Source organism: Ascaphus truei, chromosome 2, assembly GCF_040206685.1.
Source record: "Ascaphus truei isolate aAscTru1 chromosome 2, aAscTru1.hap1, whole genome shotgun sequence".
Lineage (NCBI taxonomy): Eukaryota > Metazoa > Chordata > Amphibia > Anura > Ascaphidae > Ascaphus > Ascaphus truei.
Window position 1 is genome coordinate 113,933,858 of NC_134484.1, and position 13,002 is coordinate 113,946,859.

Sequence of the window (13,002 nt, forward strand, 5' to 3'; positions counted from 1 at the left end):
AGTTAGGCCCTGATCCCTCCAAACAGTGGAGTGTTGTAGGGAAGGCCCTAGATAGGGACCCTCCCATTAGAATCGCAACTGCCCTACCGTGCCGGTGGACGGACGTCCACATGGCAGGCTGCGGCCTGGGACCAGGCTGCACGTGGCAGCACAGTAGAAGGATCATCCGGCTAGAGATTGCACCGTGGACTGCTCCATGGATAAGGTGTGAGGGGAGTTGTTGGAGGCCCCGCTGCGTGGGACCTAATACAGCATCACCCTTTCAATATCACAAGTTGTAGAGAAAACTGAGCACTATCCAGGATGAAGAACAAATCTAGAGGGGGCTCACTCATAAAAAAGTAGAAAATGTATTGGATCATACAAAAATACCTCAGAGAGGCAGCATCACACAATGCGTTTCGCGCGTCTCAGCGCTTCATCATGGTGATACGGCATATTTAACTGATTTGGCACACGAGTGACGTCAGACGCCAAAGCCCACCACCAAAATATTTCTCCAAATATCAGAATGGGCTGTCCTCCCAATGGTCCAGGGATATTCATAACAAATGCAACTTTAATACTGCCGAAGGAGATGAACAGGGGGTAAACGATCTTTGAAATCACGTGCAGCTGCGCTAATAGTTCTAAACCGGGACGTGACAGAGTAGGTTAATTCAAACCACACAAACTTTAATAAACAGAAATAAACAAGACAGATTAACCCTAGAGCACCCAAATCAGCCGATAGAACAAACATAACAAAATATATACCACAAACCAGTTGCCATTGGCAAACCAAAGACACAAGATGACAAGTCAAAGTGTCTCTTGTACAGAACAATGAGGTATATATTGAACGACATTTTATACAAGCCACATAATTGAGATAAAAAGATTAAGTCTAATGTATATTCATAAATGCATTATGACAAAACAACATGTATACATATTGCATAAATAAGTGACTGAATAGAAGAAAACACCATAGCCAAGGTATATAGTAATAATATATTTTCGGATATCATAAGGATTGTTATTTCATTTTATATGTAAATTTTATATTATCATTGATTAGTACCTGTGGTAGAAAAATGACTAAAATTATAATAATAGTTAAAAAAACAGCAACAATAGGATGTATGTCTTTGAAGGAAAAACTAAGGATAAAACAAAACCAGGAATCTGTCGCGAGTGCTCACTACAAACAAGACGGGACCTTGATGCTGAAGAGGGGATATTGATAGTCACCGATCAACAACCGAGCAGACACGTCCGGAGTGCAGAGTGGTAGTCGTGAAGCTGAGTCAAGGTAGGAGATGTCAGGTTAGTTGAGGTACTTGCTGTGGTCGAGGAGAAGGTCGGATGGTCGTTGATGTGGTGCCGAGGTCCAGGGATAGAGAGATCAGAATAGTCGAGTCCCTAGCCGTGGTCCAGGGGTCAGAGGTCCGGGCACAAGCAGGGGTCACAGGAACTGGAAGCAAGATAAGGCAAGACAGGATACCAGGAAGCTTGAGGTAAGCACACACTGACAAGAGTTTATGCTCAGCCAGTTTGGAGGAGGGCTGATTGAGCATTGAAAGAGCAGGCAGCCAATGGAAAGGCAGCACACAGCTGCAAAGTAATGAATGCAGGGCAGCCAACAGCTGCAGGGAAAAGAGTACTCACAGGTATGTGTACCATTATGCAGGGGCGGAGTCAGTGGCAGCTGTGGGATAATGGATAGCATTAACCCCCTTTCTGTGTGTAGTCGGAGCACGCTGAGCGCTGCTCATGTCGTCATGGGGGCGGAGCCTGGAGGCAGGGCCTGCGGTGCGAAGCCTGCATGCAGGTTGTGATTGGCGCGCACATCCCGTGATGTAGCGGGATGAGTGACGGAGGCGGGGCTTCCCGGTGAACCTCACAGAACCTAACCTTGGTATAACATATAGAGAAACTGCAGTAGAGATTACATAAATAGGTATCCTAAACCATCAAAAAGTGACCGAGCAAAATGAACTAGGGCAAGAATGACAGCAGATGTTAACCTGATCTTCAGCCACATCTATGATGTCAGACAGTGTGAAATCTCTAAATATAAATATATATAAAGAGATTTAAGCATTTAAAGAGAACACAAGAACACTGTACAAAAAAGCCCAACAAGAGGTAGAGCAGCTGTCATTCAGATGGATGAAACGGGTGTAACAAGAAGGGAGGACCAGAGGATCACAAAGAGTGTCCCTGTTCCCAATCGGTGTTAAGTCAAAGTGGGACCTGAGTACGCAGAGTGAAAATCCTGATGGCTGTAAACGGTTCCCGCCAAAATCAGGAGAACCACGTGCAGCATTTGCAAGATGCAAGACCCTGTTTTGCAAAACAAGTAAGGTTTGGCGCGAAAGCCATAGTCGCACCTTTTCTCCAGTGTCTGGAACTCCTGGATCCACCAGGGAGAGGAGAGCAAGATTCAATTGCCACCACGTGGGGTGTAGACAGATGCAGCTATCACACCCAAGAAACACACGTGGTAATAGCGCAGGTCAGAGCTGTGTCTGCTGCTACACCACACTTTACTATGGCTGAGCAACTGGCACAACGATTTGAGCTGCCAGAGGGACTCCTGCTGCTCAAGATCAATGGGAAGACTTCCTACAGTTGCTGTGCCCACTATGTGACTGCCCTGGAGGAGAACTGGAGGTTATGTCCCGCTGCAAACAATGCAAGGTGGCTTACCTCCTACCGCGTCTGAAGATCAGTGTTACGCTCCACCCGGGAGAAGAGCTGCAGTTGCTTGTGGCGAATTCCTCTGCAGACGAAGAGAAGGAATATATTGACTTGATTTAGGAACTATTTCACCCTGTCCCAAGCACTCCAGCCATCACTTACTGCGGGGACATTATAAAGAAAAGAAGGGGGAATCCCTGCTCAGGGGACATTATAAGTTGCGATTCAGGAGCGTAGTCCTTAGGCACTGACACTCAGAAAGAGAGCCTTCCTGTGTGAGTACTGCTCCGTACTGTGAAATAGAATATGATTAAACTGTCTCCACATCGGTCGGTGATGGAGGGGCCTATTCCTGCTCTTTCGCCTTGATGTTGCAGGAGGAAGCCCACTACTTCCAGGATGTCCGCTGTTGCATGGAGCTCGTATGCCACATGTGAGGATCGAGACAACTACTCCCCTGAATCCATCGGGTGCACTGACGCCACGTACAGGACATTGAGACTGTGGCAGAGACATCAATAGTCCGGTATTGCGTCTTAATCTTACCTGACCTGAGTGTGCGGAAGGGGGGACGAGATCCCGGCGGTTCCTGGTTGCGGCTGTTGGTAACTGCCACGGTGTGGCTTTCCCATGCCTGATTAAGTCTATCTTGATGTACGCTTAACCTTGAAATACCTTATTTATAAGCACAGTTTATTACATTTTTCACAATGAGTGTTGTGCGCTTTGTTTGTTTTGCTGATCGAGAGAAGTCTGCGGCTGCGGAGGATCCTCATGGGGAGACTGCGATACCTGCTTCCGGACGGAAGAGCAGCGAGGGTTCGGTAGCTGCAGAGGTACCGGCCAGTACTTCCACCGTTCCTGCTACCAAGATCCCTTTAACGTTGCTGATTGCTCTGGAGAGTGATTCCTCTGCGACGGTGGTTCAGGAGATCGACCCTGCTTTGGCGGTGAACGGCGCTGAGGTCAATCCATTTCTGTTGCAGTGTCAGGAGCTTGAGAGGGCCCGAGAGCTCAAGGCTGTAGACGCAGTTGCTGAGGCTCTGGCTCCCGGATGAGATGTGCTTGAAATGGACGACATGGCAAGGATGCTTGTGGTGATTGGATGAGGCCCCTCAAAGCTAATTGGGAGACCGGGATATTCCTATTTTCCAGCCGTTAAGGTTGGGAGCCAGGACACTTTATTTGCTCCAAGGACGGAGATAACTGCTTCTCTGAAGCAGCGGGACAATGTAGTGCCGGCCCAATCCCATGGTAATAACTCTCATACAACCCCAAATCCCCAATATGTGGTCTCAGGGTTACGTGGGCAAGGAAAGCCCTTATCACCCGACCACTGTCCCCTATAATGTCTGTTCATCCTAAATGTACTAATTCAAATGTATGTGATGATGTATCTAATGTGAAGGGAAGATGTTGTTCTCTGGCGCACAGACTCCGCAAATCCGGTATATATATGTGGAAGATGGAAAATGTGTAATTATTTCACAATTATTAATAAAGAGTGTCCAGTAGGTAATGGAACACTTACACAATATACGTTGTTAATTTCACACGAAGGTATAGTCACTCTTTGAAGATAGTCTCTCCAAACAATAATTGATGACTTTTTGTTTTCATGGGTTAGCTAACCCGGTCTAGAGGTTCACTTTTTCATTAGAACTCTTATGATGGTATTATCCCTTATAGGAATAGAAATAGAGAAAACACCATGGCATAATATCATTTTTAATAAAAAATGGACTAGTAAAAAAGATACACTCGCAAGCGTCTGCTTCAAACATGCATTTGAATAAAGCTTCCCAGCCTGTGGCAATCCTGTCTTTTTTTTTATCCTGGTGCATGCACAGTTGGAGTCTGTAAGGTCCCTTCCACTCGGTTTCCTCCTGTTCCTTGGTCAGCGGCAATCTACCTCCCAGGTTGCGGTTTGGAGGGGGGCGTCACCGAATCGCTCTCACCTCGGCTTGTGCACAGCCGGGGGAGACTGCTAGATGTTTGTTCCGGTGATCTCCCGTCTCTGCGCTTGCTTCCAAGTGTTGGAGGCAGGAACTGAAAGTTCAGGACTGGTGTGTCCTCAGCAAAACTACGGTGGCTTGTAAGGGTCACCCTACACGTTTCACATTAAAGCTTCATCAGTATGCCCGCAGACCTGGCAGGACCCCAGTACTGAGGTGGGAACGGTATGACACCACACACCCACAGCAGTGGGAGCAAGCCCGGAGTGTGGTATAGCGTTGCTGGGCCTGTTGGAAGAGAGTTGTTATTTATACTTGCAACGCTTGGGGGTGTCCGTGAGAATAGTCGTGTACGTATGCCAATGTCCAGGAGTAGAGCGAGTAGAATCGTCAGAGTACAAGCCAGGTGCTAGGAAGCCAGAGGTAAACGTAGTGGAGTGCGTAGCAAGGTTCAGAGGGGTACCAGAGAGCAGAGTAAACCAGGACAAGCAGGAGTCAGGAGCCAGGGAAATCCAAGAGCATACAGGAACAAGGAAACAGCAAGGACGTAGAGGGAGCACAGCATAGGTCAGGTACACACAGGGAAACAAGAACTATGCAAAGCGAGGAAGAAGTGGACAGACAGGGGTAATAAAGGATGGAACACCAATATGAAAGAGGGGAGGAGTAGAGAGAGAAGTGGGAGACAATAGGGATAGGTCAGGAGGAGAAGAGGAGGAGACAGAAGGGACAGACAGGGGACTGGCCTGTAGGGTTTGGGAGGCGGAGACATGCCAGTCAGGATAAAAGGAGCGTGTGCGCGCGCCCTCTGTAAGGAGAGCATGCGCGCGCACAGACTGCAGCACAGAGACAGTCCGCAAGGAGTGAGGGGAGGAAGCAGCGGGGAAACCGAGCCCAGAGGAGAGGGATGCGCGCGCGCCCTCCGTGGGCGGGGGAGACGCACGCACCGGCTGCACCAGGGAAACGGCCCGCAGGGAGCGAGAGGGGAACGCATCCGCATCACGGCGCCCAGAGGAGGAGCGCGTGCGCGCGCCCTCCATGGCCTGAGAGGGGGCACGCACGGGACGCACAACCAGGCACGCGGAGTGCCGCGCCGCAGACGTCACACTGGGAGAAGGTAAGGAAGTAGGGGGCACAGCAGGAGAGGGTAATGCGGGCACAGCGGGAGAGAGGGAGCGGGGAGCATCGCAGCAGGGGCTCAGGGACCGCATAGGCATGCGAGACCTGCGGGGTATGCGCTGAGGCAATGGGGGAAAGGTACAAGGCAAGATAGAGGAGTAGGAAGGAGTAGAGGAGGAGACAGAAGATGGGAGAGAGGGACCAGAAGGGGAAGGAATCTCCAGAGTCGTCAGAGTCAGGTGCATAACTGTAAGTGTTACACTGAGCTCTTATACAGTAGTCAAAATTGAAATCTTAATTGGTTGCAGTGTGTTCCTCTGTGTAGGAACACATAGTTAATTGTAACACATATTGTGTTTGTTCACATATAAAAACATCATAACATCATAAAACGACAGTATTAAAATCTACAATTATACACAAGATAAAATATATCTTGAATTTTGAACAATCAGTGAGACTATACAAAAGGTTTTGGGCAATCTATTATGTATATACTTACAGAAAGTGTGGATATTTAACTACCCAATAATTTGGTGCAATGCTAGAGAATTAAGTTAATGAATTTACAGGTTCTAAAAACAAATATTATGGTAATATAACTTTGTACCAACAATGTAAATCTGTTCAATAAAGACGGTATATATATACCTTGTGTTATATTATTAATTAACTCAAATTAACCCATGAATGGTAAAGGCATTTTAGAGAATAGGGCTATTAATAAGTTCCTCAAAGTTACATAGTAAATGTAATGAATATAGAATTTCTTATCTAAATTGTAGGTTGTATAGACAGTAGATGACATTCAAGTAAATATTGATGTCACTTTAGATTCATTTCAACTTTAAAACGTAGGGATACTTGCTCTGTCTTAAGATAGAGAGTTAAAAAGTTTATGGTTGATACTATTGATATATCAGACATTACTTTTAAACAGCAGCCACAGCTTTTCTATTGGAATCCCCGCTGGTCACACAACCACTGATTACATTATACAGCTTAAAGAAGTATGAGAAAATGAACATAGGACAGATGTAGTTCACTATAGATTGAATAGAATTCATCCTCAAGCACAATGTGTTTTGGTTTCAGAAGGAAACATTACCTGCAGATTCAGGGCACAGCCATGGCAACCAGGTTCACGCCTAGCTATGCCAACCTATTTATGGGTTGGTGGGAAGACCACAATATCTGATCTAACAACATCTTTGGCGCGAACCTGGTGCTCTCGCGAAGGTACATTGATGACATTGTCATTATATGGAGGGGAAGCCAGGATCTATTACAGTCCTTCTTAGAGGGTATTAATATTAATGACTGCAACCTAAAATTCACCCATAAAACTAGCAAAACCAAGTTGGAATTTCTAGATTTTGAAATCTCAGTGGAAGAAGGCATTATTCGAACAAAAACATTTTTTAAAGAAATCAATTGCAATAATTATATTACAGCAAATAACTGCCACAAAAGAAATTGGCTTGAAAATGTGCCCTTTGGGGAATTCAGAAGACTCAAGCGCAATTGCTCAAAGAAAGAAACATATGACAGCCAAGTGGTGTCCATGAGAGAAAAATTCATGGAGAAAAAAATATCAGAGTAATATAATAGATAAAGCAATTGAGAGGGTTGAGAAAATAGAAATGGCAGACATTTTAGTATATAAAGAACGTAGGGGTAACAAAATAGGATGGGTAAAAATGTTGTACCCTTCATTACCAAGGCATTAAAATTAAATGCCGGGGGATCGCGTGAGGCCTCTGGAACCTCAACTTACCTTGCTTCAGCCAGGGTCTGGCAGCGTCTCCATGGCAACGCATCGTCATGCGGTGTGACGTCACATGCACGTTGCCATAGCATGACGTCACATGACCCTGCACTTCATTTGACACCGCACTGAGTGAGAATGGGGGGTGCGAGCACCAGGGGTCAAGAGGCAGGGGGTTGTAGGAGCAACAGTTTGCACACCCCGATCTACACCGTGGAAGTTTCTGTGGGGATAAACCCCTGTCTAGTGCCCTGCAGGATGGAGGTGCTGCACCATCCTAAGAGAGATGCTATTCCCCAAACTCCCTACAAAATTGCGGAGACTCGGCCTTCTGTGAGCAACAGGTGAGCACCACTCCACGGTAATATCCCCAGTACCAGCAAATCTTTAGGGGGGATAGGGGTGTTACACATAGTTTTTGTGATATTTTTTTTACAATCTTTTGAAACTATGGACTGATATTCCTGCCCTATTTCTGCAACTGTACAAATCTCTGCAAAACATTACAGTCTCTGGTAAACTGGGACAATATGTACAGTAGCTTTCAGTTTATTCACAAGGATGGGTTGAGGACAGGTCTCTGAACCCTGCCGTTAATAAAGGGTTAAAATATATCTGGGGGAAAAAGCAAAAAAAAAAGCACTCAGAAACCAATTGTTTAAAATGCAAACAATTTACTGACAACAGACACAATGAAAAACCAGATAATAGCACAGTAAAAAACAAAATAATAACACAGGACTAAACAGTATTACTGCTTATACCATATATCAAGCAATTAGTGTGTTAAATAGAATACAATTGCAATCAGATTGAAACAATGTTAGGGCTGGGACCCGCTGCGCCCGGCGGCGCGGGCGGCCGCGTGAGCGTTCCCCACTAGCAGGGGGAGCCGGTCCCAGTCCCCCCTCGCTGCTGGCTCACTACGCACTGTGACGCGTCAGCCGCCAGGGGATGCAAGAAAATTGTGATCCCGAGCGGCGACGAGTCACGTGGTGCGCTGATGAGCCAATCAGCGGTGGGGGCGGGAGCGGGAGCTGTCAGGAAGCAAGGTAGGGGTGTGTGTGTGTGTTTTGTTGCTTACCTTCCAGCAGCAGCTCCCTCCTGCAGCCCGAGCCCGTGGAGGGAGAGGAGGGGAGTAGCGGGTCCCTCCGCTCAAGCTACGCCCCCACTCCCGCCCACCTCCCGCTCCGGCTCCCACTCCCTACAGACCGCATATCGCGGTCTGTGTCTGTCAGCGCCCCGCCTGTCGGCCGTGCGAGCGCGCTGACTGAGGGAGCGGGGCCTTAGCCTTAGGAGCAAGTATTAGCCTGAAACTCTGATACTACCACAACAATGGATTAAATGTGAAAAAAGGTAATGCATGCCTATTAAGACAGGATAGATGTAATATGCATAGTATGGGTGATCAGACAACACACTTGAATAGCAATCAATCAGATCTATAGGCAAAAGATAAAATTCTGTCTCCTTGCTAATCCTGCAGTTGGAGCACTGGGAAAAGGTACTTGTACACGCCCGAGTCCAGTGATTTGGTGCCAGGTTCAAAACTGAACCGTTTAGTGTAAAATCCCTCACAGTAACTGCCGGTGAGCTCCATTGCGGCTACAGTCACCCGAGTCTCCAGTCGGAGAGGGTGTCCCATCTCACACAAGCCTGGTTTGGTTCCCCTCCACAGATTGCCTGACAACCACGGCTAGGAGTGATGATCTCAGCATGACGCCCGCGCTGTACCCAGGGGAATAATCACCCCGTTTTTACACAGTAGATAAGGCCACGGGCATGGTCAGCGTTTAGCCGCTGACCCACGCTGAGCCGCGCTCACGCTTGTCAGTGAACCCCTGCAGCCGCAATGAGAGCGGCTTTAGCAGGGGCTCAGGCATGCTTCCGCAGGCGTGCGGAAGCGTGCTGACTTTCACCCGACAGTCAGCCAATGGCACTCAGTGACGTCGGCGCCGTGACGTGGCGCGCTAGCCCCGCCTCCCATCCGCCTCTCAAGCGCGCTCGCTGACGGTCATGCCAGGACACAAAAAGCTCCTGCTTGAGTAGGAGAGCATGAGCGTCAGCACGGTATTTTTTACCATGTCCGAGGCCTAACCTGAACTGGTCAAATGTTGACGCCGTATCTGTGCTGTATGAAGCAAGAGGTCCCTTTTTATATAGAGACCATTTTATTTATCTCCTTCACTGCCAGTGGCCCTGATATTTGTGATCACTAGGCATGCAGCAGAGACCCTTTTAGAAACAGGACTAGAAAGAATATGATAGAATTGAAGAACATGCTAGTGTTTCTAACACACCAAGATATCCTGCATAGCACAACAATGTGTGTACATAAATACAATAAGGAAATAACATGCAAAAGTAACATGTTAACAACACACTATTGCAATGGGAAAATATGCCCTTGCTCCAGGGTGCTTGCAATGTAAAAAGAACAAGAGAGAGAGAGAGACAACACAGTGTATTGCCGTCCAGAAATCCCCCACCCCCCACCCCCATGCTTCCAGAGACACAGCAATTAGCCACTTCATCCTGAGACTGGTTAATGTCTGGAGACTTGCCAACACTGGGCTACTTGCCATGAGCCTAAAAGATGAGATGATTTATATATATTTATTTATCAAATGTTTTACCAGGAAATAATACATTGAGTTACCTCCTGTTTTCAAGTATGTCTTAGACACAGAGTTATGATGACAATATATGGTTAGATTGCACTAAAGGAGGTTATACATTCAATCTACAGACATTTCATGAACAGTTAGATATAATAAATTGTGATGGGCACATGTAACAGTTACAGACAAGACTACAATGTGAGACTGCGGAAGTCTTGCAATGACTTAAACTGGAGACTGCTTTCAGAGTCTCTGGTCGGATGTTCCAGTCGTCGTCAGGTGTGAATGTATATATGCATATATATACTATCATATATATATATATATATATATATATATATATATATATATATATATATATATATATATATATATATATATATATATATATATATATATATATATATATATATATATATATATATATATATATAACTGGCCACGTCACATGCAGAGAAGAAGGCAAGAGCAAAATACTAACAGTAAGCAATGTAACCCTTAATGAGGCAAGGATTAGGGAAAAGGTGTGTATAATGCTACATAGTTTACAAATAAATTGCCATACATATGACTGTTCAGTATTTGTAAAAGACTTTTGAAATTTGGTTGGTACAGCTTCCAAGTTTCACTTGGGGTTTGTCAACATAAAATAATTCCCATGAGGCGTATGTGGTTGGCATAAGTGGGTAGGAACAGATGGCAGGTGGTCTTGTACTGACACCTCCTTCACTCGGAATATCCTCATCCATGAATAATAATTATACTGTAGTGGGTCCCGGTCTACGCATGTTAAAACTGACGGATATCTGTAGTTAGTGTTTAAACTAACAGAATGTGAGTGAAGTTGCTGAGCCAGCAGTGATACTCTCTTGCCTAGATCAGAAGGAGAAAATCTGTGTAGTTCTGACATCTCACCCACTACTGATATAAGCACAGATAAAATGAGAGCCAAGGCACCATCTGTCAACAACAGTAATCCAAATACTGACTAAACTGCATTCAGTTTGATGAGTTCCATCCCCAAAGCCTAAATCACAGCTGAAAGCAATGAGGCTAAAACCGCATCCATAATTATGTTGCATTGCTCTTTTGTGCTGCCATCCTGCAGGGATCTTTTTTTAACCAAATTTGAACAAAAAAAGTAAAATTAAGCATGGACAATGTTAAAATAGCTTAATAAAGGATGACCAAAATGTAAATAAGTATCAAATAATAAAAACTATCAGGGAACTAAAATAATATAACTTAAAAACTTGAAATAGTTAAATGAATGTCAAGAAATACCCCACATTTTCAACTGCTCTGTAAAAATGGACACGACCTTGGGGCCTATGCAGAGAGCAGCGAATTTTCGAAATTCGCCATTTTTTGGAGATAATCGCGCAGAAAACAGCAGAAAATGGAGATTTCCGAAAAACGCGCCAATTTTTCTTTTCTATTTGTAAAACTCGCCTCGCGGCTGGCGAAAACCTCAATCTCGCCAGTTTTACAAATATCCTAATGCAGAGAGCCGCGAACGGCATCTAGCGGCTGTTCGCGCCAATAAAATGGCGCTATTGTCTCCTTTTTCCCTCGCCAGAAAAAATTGGCAAGAAGCGGCCGCTCGCGGCCATTGCAAAGGGAAAAAAAAAGGCGCGCATTTGTTTTTACAAGTTTCTGAAGCGCGCATCTCGCCAATTTAAACTCGCCAGACGCATCCATGTTAAACATAGCAGAATTCGCACTTTTCTGCATATGGAGAATAAAACTCTCCAAAAAAGCTACTTTTTAATAAATTCGCCATTTTTCAAATTCGCTGCTCTCTGCATAGGCCCCCTTGTGTTCTGGTTTTAATTCTAAAGAATTGTTGGGTGTTGCTTTTAGTTTGAAAAATATGAAGGGGTTGTATTTTGTATTTGGTTTTGGAATGTGAGGTTCTGATTTTACACACCCGGTTTTGTCTTCTCTAATTTTTACATTTGATATGGCCAAACTCAAGAGAAACAAAAAAATGGAGCACAATTTGAAAGAGCTAAAAAAAAGCCAGTAGGCACTATATTCTTCTGTGAGCCTCTGATGTTATTGTATTGTATGTCTTTATTTATGTCTTTATTTATAATGTCGCCATTAATGTACATAGCGCTTCACAGTAGTAATACACGTGGTAATCAAATAAATAACAGATAATATAAATAACAGGTCATGGGAATAAGTGCTTCAGACATAAAAGTAACATTAAGTAAAAGAAGTCCGTACTCCGAGGAGCTTACAATCTAATTGGTAGGTAGGGAGAACGTACAGAGACAGTAGGAGGGAATTCTGGTAAGTGCGTCTGCAGGGGGCCAAGCTATGTGTATCATGTGTCCATTATAATCCACAGTGCTAATCATATGCTTCTTTAAGTAAGTGTCTTAAGGTGGGTCTTAAAGGTGGATAGATAGGGTGCTAGTCGGGTATTGAGGGGAAGGGCATTCCAGAGGTACGGGCAGTTGTTATTCTCTAAGGGTCCTCTGATGGGCAATATTTGAAAAAATAAAAATACATTAAATGCCATAAATTGCTGATCACGTTTTAAAAATTAATATACCAAAACCTAGAGTTCATCAGAATTATCTCCACGTCTTTATTTAACAAACTGTGAAAAATTGCCAACATTTCCCCATGCATGGGTTATTTAGGAGAATTATTTTACATCTCAGATTAAGCTTGGAAAGGGCTGATTAAGCGTGAAACGCGTTGGAGTGCTATTCCTTGTTTTGTCCTCATGTTTTTTGTTTTTAACCATGTAGTTCACTAAATCTTTTTTTATTTTTGTACGCCCCCGGTGAGTTGCTGAGTGCTTTTTTCATGGGTATACCGTTCATCCTATCCTCCG